Source organism: Tamandua tetradactyla, chromosome 2, assembly GCF_023851605.1.
Source record: "Tamandua tetradactyla isolate mTamTet1 chromosome 2, mTamTet1.pri, whole genome shotgun sequence".
In the NCBI taxonomy this organism is placed as follows: domain Eukaryota; kingdom Metazoa; phylum Chordata; class Mammalia; order Pilosa; family Myrmecophagidae; genus Tamandua; species Tamandua tetradactyla.
The window spans coordinates 47,859,526-47,874,172 of NC_135328.1; the positions used below are offsets into that span (position 1 = coordinate 47,859,526).

General features: G+C 36.5%; 1 protein-coding gene across 12 annotated transcripts in view; it reads right to left on the minus strand.

Annotated features, from left to right (window-relative positions):
* The window catches only part of MAPKAP1 (MAPK associated protein 1), a 353,385-nt gene that overhangs the window by 243,925 nt on the left and 94,813 nt on the right, over positions 1 to 14,647 (minus strand). The window contains exon 2 of one of the 12 annotated variants that reach the window (XM_077145012.1): positions 1,566 to 1,737. The exons of 10 other annotated variants lie outside the window; for them this stretch is intronic. The gene's annotated coding sequence lies outside the window, so the exon portion shown is untranslated. Of the gene's footprint in view, positions 1 to 1,565; positions 1,738 to 11,282; positions 11,506 to 14,647 lie in introns of all 12 variants that reach the window. One more of the 12 variants, XM_077145007.1, reaches the window with a different exon arrangement.

The window sequence follows — 14,647 nt, forward strand, 5'->3', positions numbered from 1 at the left end:
CAACTTGGGACAATTCTGAAAGGGCATTTAAGCTTTAGAGTGCCCCACAGTGTCCGCTCAGATCTTGATGTAACTGCATACAGTCCATCTCCTTCTTCTTCCCCATCTTGCTTCCTTCGCTTCAACCCAAAGGTGTTGATTCAGAGAGTGTACCCTAATAAATTTCCGGCATACTAATCTCCATTTCTGATTCTCCTTTCCAGGTAAACACAACCAGTGACAACAGTAGTTTTACAAACAAGCCCTATCAAACATTCAAAGAACAGATAATGTTAATACTACCCATATTATTCTATGGTACTGAAAAAGAACAATTCCTAAATCATTTTATGAGGTGAGCAAAATGTCCATACCAAAATCTGAGGGTATAAGAATGAAAAATCACAGCCAAGTTCATTGTAAATGAAGATGCAAAATTCCTAAAGAAAATATTAACGAACCAAAGCAGCAGTATATGAAAAATAGGATGCTTCAGTTTATCTTAACAAATGCAAGGATGGCTGTATTAGTTAGGGTTCTCTAGAAAACAGAATCAACAGGAAACACTTGCAAATATAAACTTTATAAAAGTGTCTCATGTAACCATGGAAATGCAGAGTCCAAAATCCGCAGGGCAGGCTGTGAAGCTGACAATTCCAATGGAGGGTCTGTACGAACTCCACAGGAGAGGATCGCCAGTTGAAGCAGGAAGAGAGCCTGTCTCTTTTGAATCCTCCTTGAAAGGCTTCCAGTGATTAGATTAAGCATCACTCATTGCAGAAGACATTCCCCTTGGCTGATTACAAATGAAATCAGCTGTGGATACAGCTGACATGATCATGATTTAATTCTATGAAATGTCCTCATTGCTACAGACAGGCCAGCACTTGCCCAACCAGACAAACAAGTACCACCACTTGGCCTAGTTGACACATGAACCTGACCATGACAATGGTGTTTTAGTATCCTCTGGCTGCTCAAATAAATACCATTCAATAGGTCAGCTTCAACAATGGCGATTTACTAACTCATGATTTGGGGCAGGAAAAATGTCCAAATCAAGAACTCATCAAGGTGATGCTTTCTCTCCAAAGACTGTGGCATTCTGAGACTGGCTGCTGGTGATCTTTGGTCCTCAGTTCCTCACACGGCAAGGCATATGGCGGTGTTTCTCCCTTCTCTTCCAGATTCTGTTAATGTTCAGCTTCTGGCTACTCCCAGAAAGGCTTTCACTTTCTGTCTGAATTTCAATCATCTTGTAAAGGACTACAATAATAGGATTAAGACCCACTCTGATTGAGGTGGACCATTCTGAAACTAAAGTAGCCTCGTAAAAAAGGTCCTACTTACACTGGGTTCATGTCCATAGGAGTAGATTAAGTTTAAGAACATGTTTATCTGGAGTATCTGGAGTACATATATCTGGAGTACATATAAACCACCACAAATGGTTTAATATAAAGAAAATAATGTGATTAACCATATTAAGAGATTAAAGGAGAAAATCACGATAGTCTACATAGATTTAAAAAAAAAAAGCACTCAGTACCTTCAAAAATTTGGTCAGCATCAAAACCAAATTTTACCTTAGCAAACTAGGATTAGAAGGGATCTTTCTTGATCTGACACAGGCTCTCCTCCAAAATAGTAAACACCATACTTAATAGTGAAATATTGAAAGCATTTCTTTTAATATCAGGAACAAGACAAGACTTCTTTTCAGCATGGTATTAAGAGGGCTTAGCGAGATCATCAAGGCTAGAAAGAAATAAAAGAATACAGATTAAAAAGGAAATGATAAAACTAACATTTGTGAATGATTGACACCATGCAAAAAACTAAAATTAATGAAATTAGTAAATGAAAATGAGTTTAAAATAATCAGTAGAGAAAATCAACTGCATTTCTATACACCAGCAACAAAGAGGAAGACACTGATTTAAGAGATATGGAGAGCAGAATAAAAAAAATTAAGTATATGTGAATCAATCTAAAAAAAGACATAAAAAGACTTCCAGAGACAAATACAAAATTTTATGGAAGATATTATAGAGCATCTAAATAAATAAAGAGATATATCAGATTCAAAATGGTAAAGATGTCAATTCACCAAACTGATCTACAAATTTAATGCAATTCCATCAAAACCTCAACAGGGATTTTTTAAAAACCTGACAGGCAGTTTCAAAAATTTATACAGAAGAGCACTGAGTCAAGAATATACAAGACACCATGAACAGGAAAAATTACGTACAGGAACATGATTTACTAGATATTAAAAACTGTTTTAAGGCTGAAGTAATTAGCTCAGAGAAAAACAAACCACTAGAAAGGAGAGTCCACCACTCTGCATTCAATAGGATGGATTTTACTTTAAAAATGGAAAATAAGAAACACTGGCAAGAATGCAGAAAAACTGGAACCCTTGTTCCTGACCGGTGGAAATGTAAAATGATGCAGCCTCTGCAGAAAAAATGTTCAGCAGTTCCTTAAAAAAATTAAACAGAATTACCATATGGTGCTGTAATCTCACTTTTTAGGAATATACCCCAAAGAATTGAGAGCAGGGACTCAAACATACTGTATACACCAATGTTCATAGAAGCATTATTTACAATAGCCAAAAGGTGGAAACGATCCAAGTATCCATCAAAAGGTGGAGAAATAAGGGTGCACACGTAGTTGTTCAAAGAATGCTTGACTGCCATGTGGGAGACCCAGGTTCGATTCCTGGCCCATGCACCTCAAAAAAGGAAAAAATTAGGGCGGGCCATGGCAGCTCAGACAATAGAGTTCTCGTCTGCCATGCCAGAGACCTGGGTTCGATTTCTAGTGCCTGCCCATGCAAAAAAAAAAAAAAAAAGGAGAAACAAAATACGGTATATACACACAAGGGAGTATTATTCAGCTGCAAAAAGGAATTAAGTTCTAACACATGCTACAATGTGGATTAACCTTGAAAACAGTATACTAAGGCAAAAACAAAATGACAAATATTGCATGATTCCAATTATATGAAATAGTTGGAATATGCAAATTCATAGACAGAAAGTAGATTAGAGGTTGCCAGGGGCTGGGCAGAAGAGGAATGTGGAATTTTTACTTAATGGGTATAGAATTTCTGTTTTGGGTGATGAAAACGTTTTGATAGAGGACAGCGCTGATGGTAGCACAATATTATGAAGGTAATTAATGCCACTGAATTGTACCCTTAAAATGGGAAATTTTGTATTTTAAATATATATATATGCTTGTGTGTGTGCATGTGTGCATGTGCTACCAGAATTAGAGAAAGAGGGAGTTCAGAAACAGCAGCACATATATAGAAAAATTTGATATAAAACTAAGCTAGCACCAGAGATCAATGAGAAAAAATGAGACTTCAATAATGATACCACAACAACTGGTTAAACATCCAGAAAAAATGAAACTGGACCTCTATCTCACACCACCTCCAAAAATCAATTCCGGGTATACTAATTACTTAAATATGAAAATTTTAAATACAGTTTAGAAAATATCCTTATGATCTTGGGGTAAGGAATGAATTCTTAAACAAGATACAAAAAGAATAAACTATGAACTGATAAATTCAATTATATTAAAAACAAAAAATATAGTAATTAAAACTGTGGTAAAAAAAAAAAAGAAACAGTGTGGTACTACCAAAAGGACTGACAGAGACCAACTGAGTAGAACTGAGAGCCCAGAGATAAATCCACACATTTATGACCAGTTAATTTTTAACAATAATGCCAAATCCATTAATTGGGGAAATAGTAGTCTTCAGTGGCAATGGGACAACTGGAAATCCATATGCAGAAAAATGATTGTGGACCCCTACATCTGACCTTACACAAAAATTAACTCAAAATGAACCAAAGACCTAAATACAAGACGTAATACCATAATACTCTTTCAAGAAAACATAATGGAAATATTTTCAGGACCTTGTCGTAGGAAATGGATTTTTAGATTTCACACCAAAAGCATGATCAAGAAAAAGAAAGAAATAGTTAAAATGGACTTCATCAAAATTAAAACTTTTGTGCAAATGACATTATTAAGAAAGTGAAAAGACAACCTACAGAATGGGAGAATATATTTGGAAATAAAAAAGCTGAGTTTAATATCCAAAGTATATAAGGAACTCTTCAACTCAACAACAAAAAGCCAAACAACCCAATTAAAAACTGGAGCATGGATTTGAATAGGTAATTCTCCAAAGAATATATACAAATGATTAGTAAGTATATGAAAAGATACTCAACATCATTAGCTATTAGAGAAATGCAAATTGAAAATTACAATGAGATACCACTTCACTCATATCTACTGGCAGGGCTAGTACTAAACAAACTGAAAATAACAAATGTTAGGAAGGATGCAGAGAAATAGGAACCTTCATACATTGATGGCAGGAAAGTAAAATGGTGCAGCCACTGTGGAAAAGTTTGGCAGTTTTTCAGAAAGTTAAAAATAGAATTACCATACGACTCAGCAACTCCACTCTTAGGTATATAACCAAAAGAAATGAGAGCAGGGATTCAGACATGTATTTCTACACCACTGTTCCTCACAGCATTACTCATAATAGCCAAAAGGAGAAGCAACCCAAGTGTTCATCAACCAATGACTAGCTAAACATAATGTAGTATACCCTTACAATGGAATATTAGCTGTACAAAAGAAGTGAAGTGATGGTACATGCTACAACATGGATGAATAGCAAAGGCATCAGATTGAGTGAAATAAGCTACATCCAAAAGGACAAACATTGTACGTTTTCTCAAATGCAATATTCAGAATATATAAATTCATAGAGACAGAAAACAGAACAGTGGTAACCAGGGGTAGGGGGATGGAAGCAAAGGGGAGTTACTGATAAATGAGTATGAGTTGTAATTTGGGATGATAAAATAGTCTCAAAACAGATAGTGAACATTACGTAGTATTGTTATTGTACTTAATATCAAAGACTTGTCCACTTAAAATGGTTAAAATAATTTTTATAATATTTATATCTTACCAGAGCTAAAAATAATCTGTAAAATAATAATACAAGAATAACAACAATAGCAGCTTGCATGTATTGTTTACTTCATGATAGGCGTATATTATCTCTTTTAATTCTCATAATGCACTGACGTAGGTAATATTAGTAACTCTAATATAAAGGAGAGAAAACTGAGATCCAGAGAAGTTTCCACATATATGAATCTGTGTACACCAGTGATAACTATCACACAGGTCGTTTAAGGATTAAATGAGATAATGTAGTTAAAATATGTAGGATAGTGTCTGACTGATAAATGTATGCCTTAATTTCCTGGCTGCTTTCACAAACATTACACAATGGGCTGGCTTAATTTATTGTCTCATGGATCCAGAGGCTAGAAGGTTTGCTTCTTCCCAGGGCTGCTGGTAAATTCTGGCTGGCCAATAATCCTTAGTGTTTCCCTGGCTTCCCATCATTTAGCAATGTCCTCTCTTTTCTTTTACGAATTCAGGGTCCATTGGCTTCTAGGTTTCCTTCCTCCCTGTGGAGTAACATGTAAAAGCAACATCTTCGAAAGGCCCTATTTATAATAAGATACTCCCAGAAATGGATTTTTCTGGGGGATATAACTCAATATTCTACACTGTATAATAAATACTTTGCTATTCCAAGGCAATATGTATTTTCAAGGATGTTTACAATCAATTAAACGATATAAAATACAAAAAAATCAAACAAGAAATTTAACAAAAAAGGTTTAATTAAAATTTTTATAAATGTAGACTGTAAGAATAAAATTTAGCTTTCACACAAAATGGCACAGGAAAGGGCTGCAGGACAGCTCAAACTTGTCTTGCAGGTAGGGAAAGGAGAGAGCCTCTGGCACAAGCCTAGAATTGGTGCCAAACAGGTAGAAACAAGTTTAAATAAATAATGGCCGGGGCCAACTGAAATGTAAAGCGTAATCAAAAGTGGGAACCTTCAGCAGGAAATCTGAATAGTTAAGACTATCCGGATAGGCTGTAACTCTGGAGTATCCAGTCAGTGGAGAAACAGGGGAGGGACCTGCGTGCTAGGCTCAGGGAATAAATACTACCGCTTTCAGTTGCTCGGTGCACCAGCCATCATTTTTTTGGTTGGGCGCCAATTTTTGCAAGATCATGAATAAATTCTTTTCTTCTTCACAATCGGGTGAGCATTTATTCTCTTTCAAGTATGTCTTTTTTTCTAACATAGATTAAACAGCCTCTTCTAATTAATTGATGGCTGCTTTAAATATGCTATATCTTCTCTTTACAAACGGCATAGTCATTAAAATTAATGCTCATACCTCTTAATCGCACACAGGTCTTTGAAGCTACTATTTTAATAGTTTAAATATACTTGATGAAAAAGGGTATCAACTGAAAAGTTTTGCAACTATTTTTTTTTTTATAAAAGGGAGAAGGGGCTGGGTGGGCCACAGGGGCTCAGCAGGCAGAGTTCTCGCCTGTCATGCCAGAGACCTGGGTTCAATTCCCAGTACTTGCCCATGAAAGGAAAAAAAAGGGGGGGGGGGGGGGGGGGAAGACTATGTACATGTAATTGTGACTTCAAAACAAATTCCAAAATGTTAGATATCATTTCAAAATACTGACATTTGGAATTCACTTGGTTATTCATGGACAACAGGATGCCCCATGCCATGAGACTACTCAATATTGCACATGTTGCTAGTTCATAAACAAGATGTTCCTTTGGGAAATTTTCAAAAGAAACATCAGTTTTCCCTTTTCTAGAAACAAGTTTTACCAATCTGTATTAATTTGTGAACTGCAAGAACACAACATACCAGAACTGGAATTTAATAAGTTCCAAGTCTATAGTTCTAAGCCTATAAAAATGTCCAAACTAAGGCATCCAAGGACAGATATCTTAATTTAAGAAAGGCTGATGGGTCTGGAACATCTCTGTCAGTTAGGAACTCATGTGGCTGGCATCTGCTGGTTCCTTGCTTCTGGCCTCTGTTGCTTTCAGCCTCTGTTTCTGTGGGGTTCCTTACATTGCTTCTCCTGGGCTGGCTTTCATCTCTTGGCTTCCCTTGGCTCACTCCAAGTTCTAGTTTGCTTAACATTTCATGACAATGTCTGCTGGCCTCCAAGCTACTCCAAACATCTGTGTCTCTGTTCTCCAAGTGTCAGCATCCGTGCCAGCTCTGTTCTGAAGTTTGTCAACTCTGAGGTTCTGTTGTTTCTCTCCAAAATGTTTCCACTTTTAAAGGATTTCAGTAACTAATCAAGACCAAACTGGAATGGGTGGAGTCATATCACCATCTAATCATAGGTCACATCCCTGTGGAGAGAATCTAATCAAAATTTCCCACCTACACTTTTGAATCAGGATTAGAAGAAACAGCTGCCTCCACAAGATTGGATCAGGATTAAAACATGGCTTTTCTGGGGTACATAATAGAGTCAAATCCAGCACACTACCATGACTTATTTTGTTATTTTGATATTTAACCCCTAGAATAGAATATGAAGAAAATAAAACTGCAAAGAAGTTGACTTTTCATAAGCCTCGTCCACTATAAATGAGATATGACTTCAGGGCAGAGACTTGTAAAACTTTTTTTTTTCGTATGCTGTATGGCAGGGTCACTTTTCATTATTTTTCTATGTGAGTATCACATTATCGCAGCACCATTTGTTGAATTTTTGTTTGTTTTGCTTGTTTGGCTTTTTTGTTTTGGGGGAAGTACATGGACCAGGAATTGAACCTGGGTCTCCCACACGGCAGATGAGAATTCTACCACTGAACTACCCTTGTACCCCAAGACATTTTATTTTAATTGTAGCTTTAAGTATCTGTTTTGTCTGAAAGATATGTTACATTGGATCTTCCAATTACATGATAATAAAATATTGTTTGTCCACAAGAAAAAACTACTGGGATCACATTCAAAGAGGAGAATGAAGCAAAATATAAATAAGTCTTTATTATTAGGGCACTGAAACTTGAAAAATTATTTTCAAGAAAATGCTCTTTACAACATTTAATCACTGCAATTATAGGGGAAACTATTCTTTCTATTCCCTGGTTTCTTAGTTTTCCTTAAAATAGGAATTTCTGCCCTTTCAGAAATACTGGGAAGAATAGTCACTATACTGTTCTTTGTCCCAGGAACAGTGAATTACCTACATTGGCTTCTCTCTCAGAAATGCCTGTTTAGCAATTGTTTCTGCATGGTCAACACACTGGAGTCATAGTCGAGTGACATGAGTATCAGAATTAATTCACAGACTTATCCCCTACAACATTATATATACCATAAAGTTAAGAATTACGTCTTTCATTTACCTCTGTATCCCCAGCATTTAGCAAAGTTCTGTCAAATATAGGTACTCAGGAAATATTTGAGGAGTGAATGAATGATAATTTTTTTCCAATCATCTGGTTCTGATGAATCACACTAAATTAAAACCAATCATGTCCCTAAATCTTTTCTTTTTATGTACTACTTGGTTAAACTTTATCTTTCCCTTCACCACTCTAGCCCTACCCCAATATACAAATGATTGCATTTTATGACCTAAGTGCAAGTATCATCTTGCCTTGTCAAGACAACTTGGGTCCCTGACTTTGCCACTGCACATGCCTGCTATTCTTCCTAGCTTTTTGCCTTTCACAGATGTGATCAGTCTATCATCAGTGTTTTCATCAAAGTCCCTGATAGCAATGAATACACAGAGCCCTGCAGGTTGCCACTACAGCTAGCTCTCCAGTTTGACATGAATCCATTAATCACAGCTCCATGCCTACTCACTCAGCCAGGTGCAACTCCAGTTCATCACAATGTTACTGGCCTACATTTTTCCAGCTTGCCTATAAGAATATTGTGCAAGATTCTGCTAAAATAATTAGATACTCTACTGAAATTCAGGAACACCATGACCATAGTACTCTATCTAGCTAATCACCCTAAGCAAGAAAGAAATGAGGTTTTTCCATCTTGTCTCATTCTGAGTGAATCCATGCTGGCTCCTAGAGATCACTATTTTCCTTTTTCAGGTTTACAAGCCCCTCAGATGCTGCTGAGGAAGAATCTGTAAATACAAGATGGTTCTATCCCAAAAGAGAGAAGTATGAGTGTTTGGATCACTGAAGGAACTGTCATGAAAGAAGGGGAGTAATAATAAAGATTTTAATGCAGAAGATTAACAGGGCTTGGTAGAAGTCACAGAAAGAATAGCCAAGACCGAGGAAATGGCTAAGGGTGAGTAACAGAAACAGCAAGCCAAAAGGTCTGGCCCAGGTACAGCATGGGTCAAACAGGGATTAATAAAAAAAAACAAGGTTGTCCAGCCGGCGCTGCCTGCTTGATCAGAAAGGTCAGCCATAGCTGGGCCTCTGCCTGAATTTTTCATTTTGAATAGAATAAAACATACATACTAGGTTAAACAAAGCTAGGAAGTAATCCTTTATATAAAAGACAGTTATCAGAATGGCCAATTTGGTTTCTCAAAAAAAATCTGATGACAAATCCATCACTAAGATTATATGCAATGTTCCTGATCCATGTACCTAGAGTGAGGGGGGGAAAAAAAAGAAAGAAAAAGAAAAGAAAAGACTATATGTAATGAACAATTTTGTTGCAAAGGGCTATTGTGCAACATTTTCCCATTTCTCTTCCAGAAAAATGCAAAGATAATTATGTACTCATAGCCACTGTAGCAAATCAGTTAAATTAAACCTGTATTTCATCTAACTCATATAGGATATGAATAACATAACTAACTTTTCTAATTTCATACTCTAGTACTTCCAAGTAAATAAAAGGGGAAAAAAGTAAAGTCCTTCCCCAACCCTCAAATACAATCTGTCACTTTCTAGGATGTGCACTTTTCAGCTCATGCATCCTAAACGCATGTGGAGATATTATATGCACTTTCTATTTAGCAATTTAATTATATCTTTGCATTCAAAGAGTGGCAATGGTTTGCAGTAATAATCAGGTGAAAGCATTCTAACATTAATATGCTGGAATCCGATGTGTTAATTTGATGCAACTTTGCCTTGACAATATGTGATTAATTTGTTCTCAGGCTAGCCCTGCTCCCAGCTCTGACAGTTTAAAATGCTGGGTTTCTTTATCCATATCGTTATTTGACACGCCTTAGCCCACTGCTTTGCTAAGACCACTGTTAATTTGTAATGAACTTGCTTTTCAGGGGGGCTCCTTCATTTTTAATGCTGTCAGTGTCACCTCCTTGAGGAAAATTACAAGTTTCCATAGGTGTGATTACTGCCAAGTGCTGCTGATAAGAGGTTGAGAAAACAGTGCTTTATAAAGAAGTCTGTATTTAATCTGCTGAAACAGATTTATTGCCTCCAGACAGATAAATAAAAATACAAAGTTCTCTTATTTAAAGTCATCCCCAAGTTCTCCCTCACCACCACCTCCTCCTCAACAAAAACACAGTTGCATTTCCAGGATTCAATAATGAGTCACTCAGGGAAAAGAGACGAAAGTGCAATAAATTTAGCAATAATGGAGATTCTTGTCATCAAATTAGATTTGTAGGGGAGTCTTATAAAGCATACAGAAAACACTTTTCACAAGGTGGGGAAGAGAAAAAAAATCCTACTGAAATGATTATGGTTTCACCTCCTAACTAGCAAAAGCACATTACACAGCTTTACAAACCCATTTCATTTGGGTAAACTGAGTACCTAAAAGGAGTACCCAGGTTAGGGATGTTTTAAATTTCTACTTAGAAAATGTTGACAATCCCTTACGAAGGGTTACAAGAGAGATAGAAAATAAAAATTTCACAATAATGATTAATATAATACCTCAGAGTAGCAGTAGGCAGCCTATAAAGCACAGTCACAGGCACTCTCCATTTAACCTTCAAAATAACCACATCAAGTAGGTATTATTAGCTCCGGGTTGTTGCTGTTGTTCTTGTTTTCAGATAAGAAAACCGAGACTCTAAAAGTTCATTAAAAGGATCTGCTAGCAAGGAAAGGACAAAATTTGGGACAAGAATCCAAATCTTGTGACTGCAGGTCCTCTACTTTTCTCCATTACAATCTAGAGGATGGAAAAGCCATCTCTTTAATTAGTTCACAGATACTGATAAATAGCCTGACAGTGGATTCATTTTCTCCTGCCAGAATCCTTACTCTTTTCCCATTTAATCCGTGGTACACCATTCTCCAGTAATTCCAGGCCTCCCACCTGTTTCCACAGGCCAAGTAGTCAACAAATCCTGCTAATTCTATCCTCAGATTTATCAATTACTCTTAGATGTCTACTTACATCAACAGTTAGAGGTTTGTAACTTAACTTCTTCAAACATCATTAGCAGCACAAGTGCCTTCTGAGAAGATTAGAGAAGTTTCAGAACACTTTTTTTTTTAAATATTTTTGAGAAATCTTCACACACATACAGTCCATCCACTGTTTACAATTAATGGCTCACAGTATCATCACACAGCTGTGTATTCATCACCATGAACATTTTTAGAACATTTGCATCAGTCTAGAAAAAGAAATAAAAAGAAAAAACTCATATATCCCATACCCCTAACCCCTCCCTCCCATTAACCACTAGTATTTCAATCTATTCAATTTTTTACCTTTTATCCCCTCTATAATTTATTTATTTTCATCTTTATTTTTTTACTCATCTGGCCATACCCTGGATAAAAGGAATATCAGATAAAATGTTTTCACAATCACACTGTCACACTGTAAAAGCTATATAGTTATACAATCATCTTCAAGAATCATGGCTACTGGAATACAGCTCAACAGTTTCAGGTACTTCCCTCTAGCCACTCTAATATACCATAAACTAAAAAAAGATATCTATATAATGTATAAAAATAACCTCCAGGATAACCTCTCGACTCTGAAATCTTTCAGCCACTGAAACTTTGTCTCATTTCTCTCTTTCCCAATACTTCTTAAACTAAATTAAAACTCTTAGACATGAACTACTATGAGGTTCCCCCTATTCCCCAAGCTACTTTTTTTCCATGTGATCCCCAGTAGGTGATTAACAAGAAAGTCAAGAAAAGTGCCTTCTACTGTATGCTCAGGACAAACTAGAAGAATCACAGCATCTTCACCAAGATTATCACTCTACCATTTGAGAAAATACTCCCTACCACTGTTTTCTCCACAAGACTGTTTATGAAGCAGCCCCTGTCTAGAATGAGATGAAAACTATGGAATATCTGCTCATAGGAATGTAGTCAAGTCACTGAACAGACATTATTTATACATAAGATACAGAAACAAGAAAAATGACAAGATTATAAAAGTAGGTGAAAAAACAGAATGCAAAATTATACCTAGACTATAACTAAATGATGCTAAATGATGTAAAGATGATGCATATATTTTGTACCTATTGCTCAAGAACAGTCACTTGAAAATTTGATTTTTAAGGTGGTCTTTTATTTACAATGTCCTTAATGTTTTTTTATTGTGGTCTGTATAACTACTAGTCTACAACTTCCTTCAGAGCAGGAATAGTTGTTTATTTACATGTGTAGTCACAGGGCCTAGAAAGTAGAGGCTCAGTAAGTTTTCACTGAATTGAACTAAATAAAACTTGTTGCGGGTGTGCGGCAGGGTTACGCCTGTTTTTTCTCAACTATGGCCCACCTAAAGCAGCACTGTCCAGGACAGCACATGTGACCTCTTGGTACCAGCCATGGTTGGTGTGGTGGGAACAGCTGCACCCCTCAGGTGTCTTCCCCTTAAAGAAAAAAACAGCTCCAGGACAGAGACCATGTTCCCTATTCCCAAGCCTTCCTCCTCCACTGACTTGAATCAGAAGGAATCCTAGGAAAGCACTACTGAACAAAGGAAAAAAGGAGATTAACTTTAACATGAACGTGACTCTGAGCCAAGAAAAGGCAGAAAACACCTCTCCATTAAAGGTGTCACATTCAGAACAGAGAAAAGTTATTTGAAGAAATGTACAGAAGAGAACAAAATTAAAACTGAATAGAAAGAAGGAAAAAAAAACTAAACATTTAAAACAAATATAAAGAAAAATGTTAATGTATATATATCAAAAATACAATTAAATAGAGGAGATTATTAAAATATCTCTTACACCTAGTAGCTTTATAACTAGGAGATTTGTCAAATGAGTATGTATTCTCTAACATGTACTGGGAAAGTCAATCTACCACCATCAGGATGGTCATCATCCCTGAGGAGAAAATTCTAAAGCAAATACTACACCCAGGACAGGCACATCAAGCAAACAGTACAAGGGCAACCACAGCTAAAAAAGCATCAACTGAACAAATGAATCAAAATATCCTGCTTTCTTCCTATGTGTCAATGACTACAGTGGCATTTTCTTACACTTAATCCTTCAAATAATCCTGGTAACTCCTACTAGCAAGGCTGGAAGGAGAAGACACTGGGGTCTAAGAAATTTTAAGTTCGTATTTGCCCAAGATCACACAGACAATAAGTGGCAGAACCAGGGCTCAAGTCTGTCTGGCTCTTAATTCAACCAAGAACCTTGCCAAAAGAACCCACAAGTCTGAGAAGACACACATACACACATGATCTGACTTAAAATGGTACAAATCAGTATCTAATTAAGTACTACTATAAATGATACAAAAGAGCTGAGGGAATGAGCAGATATGAAGTGGTTCAAGTTATCAAAGTGCTAACCAGGATGACTTTTGTTCTGAATAAAATGAAAAAATGGACTAGATGTAATCCAGGTTGAATGAATGGCTGGACTGAAGGTATGAAAAATCAGAAATCAGTTGGAAGTGGGTAGCAAAACAGGTAAGAAACAAGCAAAGCAGAACCACATTGGGAGGCAGGGTGACAGAATATTTGGCATTAGACTGATCCAGGTTCAAGTACTGAGCAAGTTTTCTTAATTGTTTACTTGCTTTCATTCATCCATTCAGCAAAATTTTGTATCTACACGTCAGTTCCTCAGTGGGGTCTTCTTTCTACCTCTGTTGCTTCATCTAGAAAACAGGAATAAAGCATCTCTATCTCACTGGGTTATCCCAAAGCTAAAATAAGAAAGGATATATTAATTAAAGCAGTACACACACAACAGGAAGGTAAGTGATAGGTAAAGATGGTTGAACTAAACTAAACAGTAAGAATTAAAGGTGGAAAGTATGCAAGAACAGGGTACCGTTGCTGAGCGGCCCTGTCAAGTGGAGGAGTTTAGTTTTGTACCTCAAAAGAGCAGTGGGGATATATAATCTGGCCAGTACTGTACAGGACATATGCAAGGAAAGGGGACAAGTGGAAGGGAGACCAGTCTGGATGCTGCTGCTATAACAAAAATGGGATATGATAAGGCCCCAGTACAAGGGAGAGAAGTGTCAAATATAAATTTGAGAAGTGTCCAATGTGACAGACACTGAGAAGGAATCACTGATCAAATTTAGGGATATATGATGATAAGAGAGCGTGGTGAAAAAGAAGAAAAATATTCCAATCATTTTAGACCTTAAAATGGCTTAAAATCTTACTCTGGAAATAATCTTTCTTTGAAAATAATCACATGGACATTACAGATTTCACAGATAGACCTTTGTTTTGCACACAAAATACACTTTAATATTTTTCTGCTTTTTCTATAAGCAACAGTCTTTCTCCTAGTCAAGACTAAATAC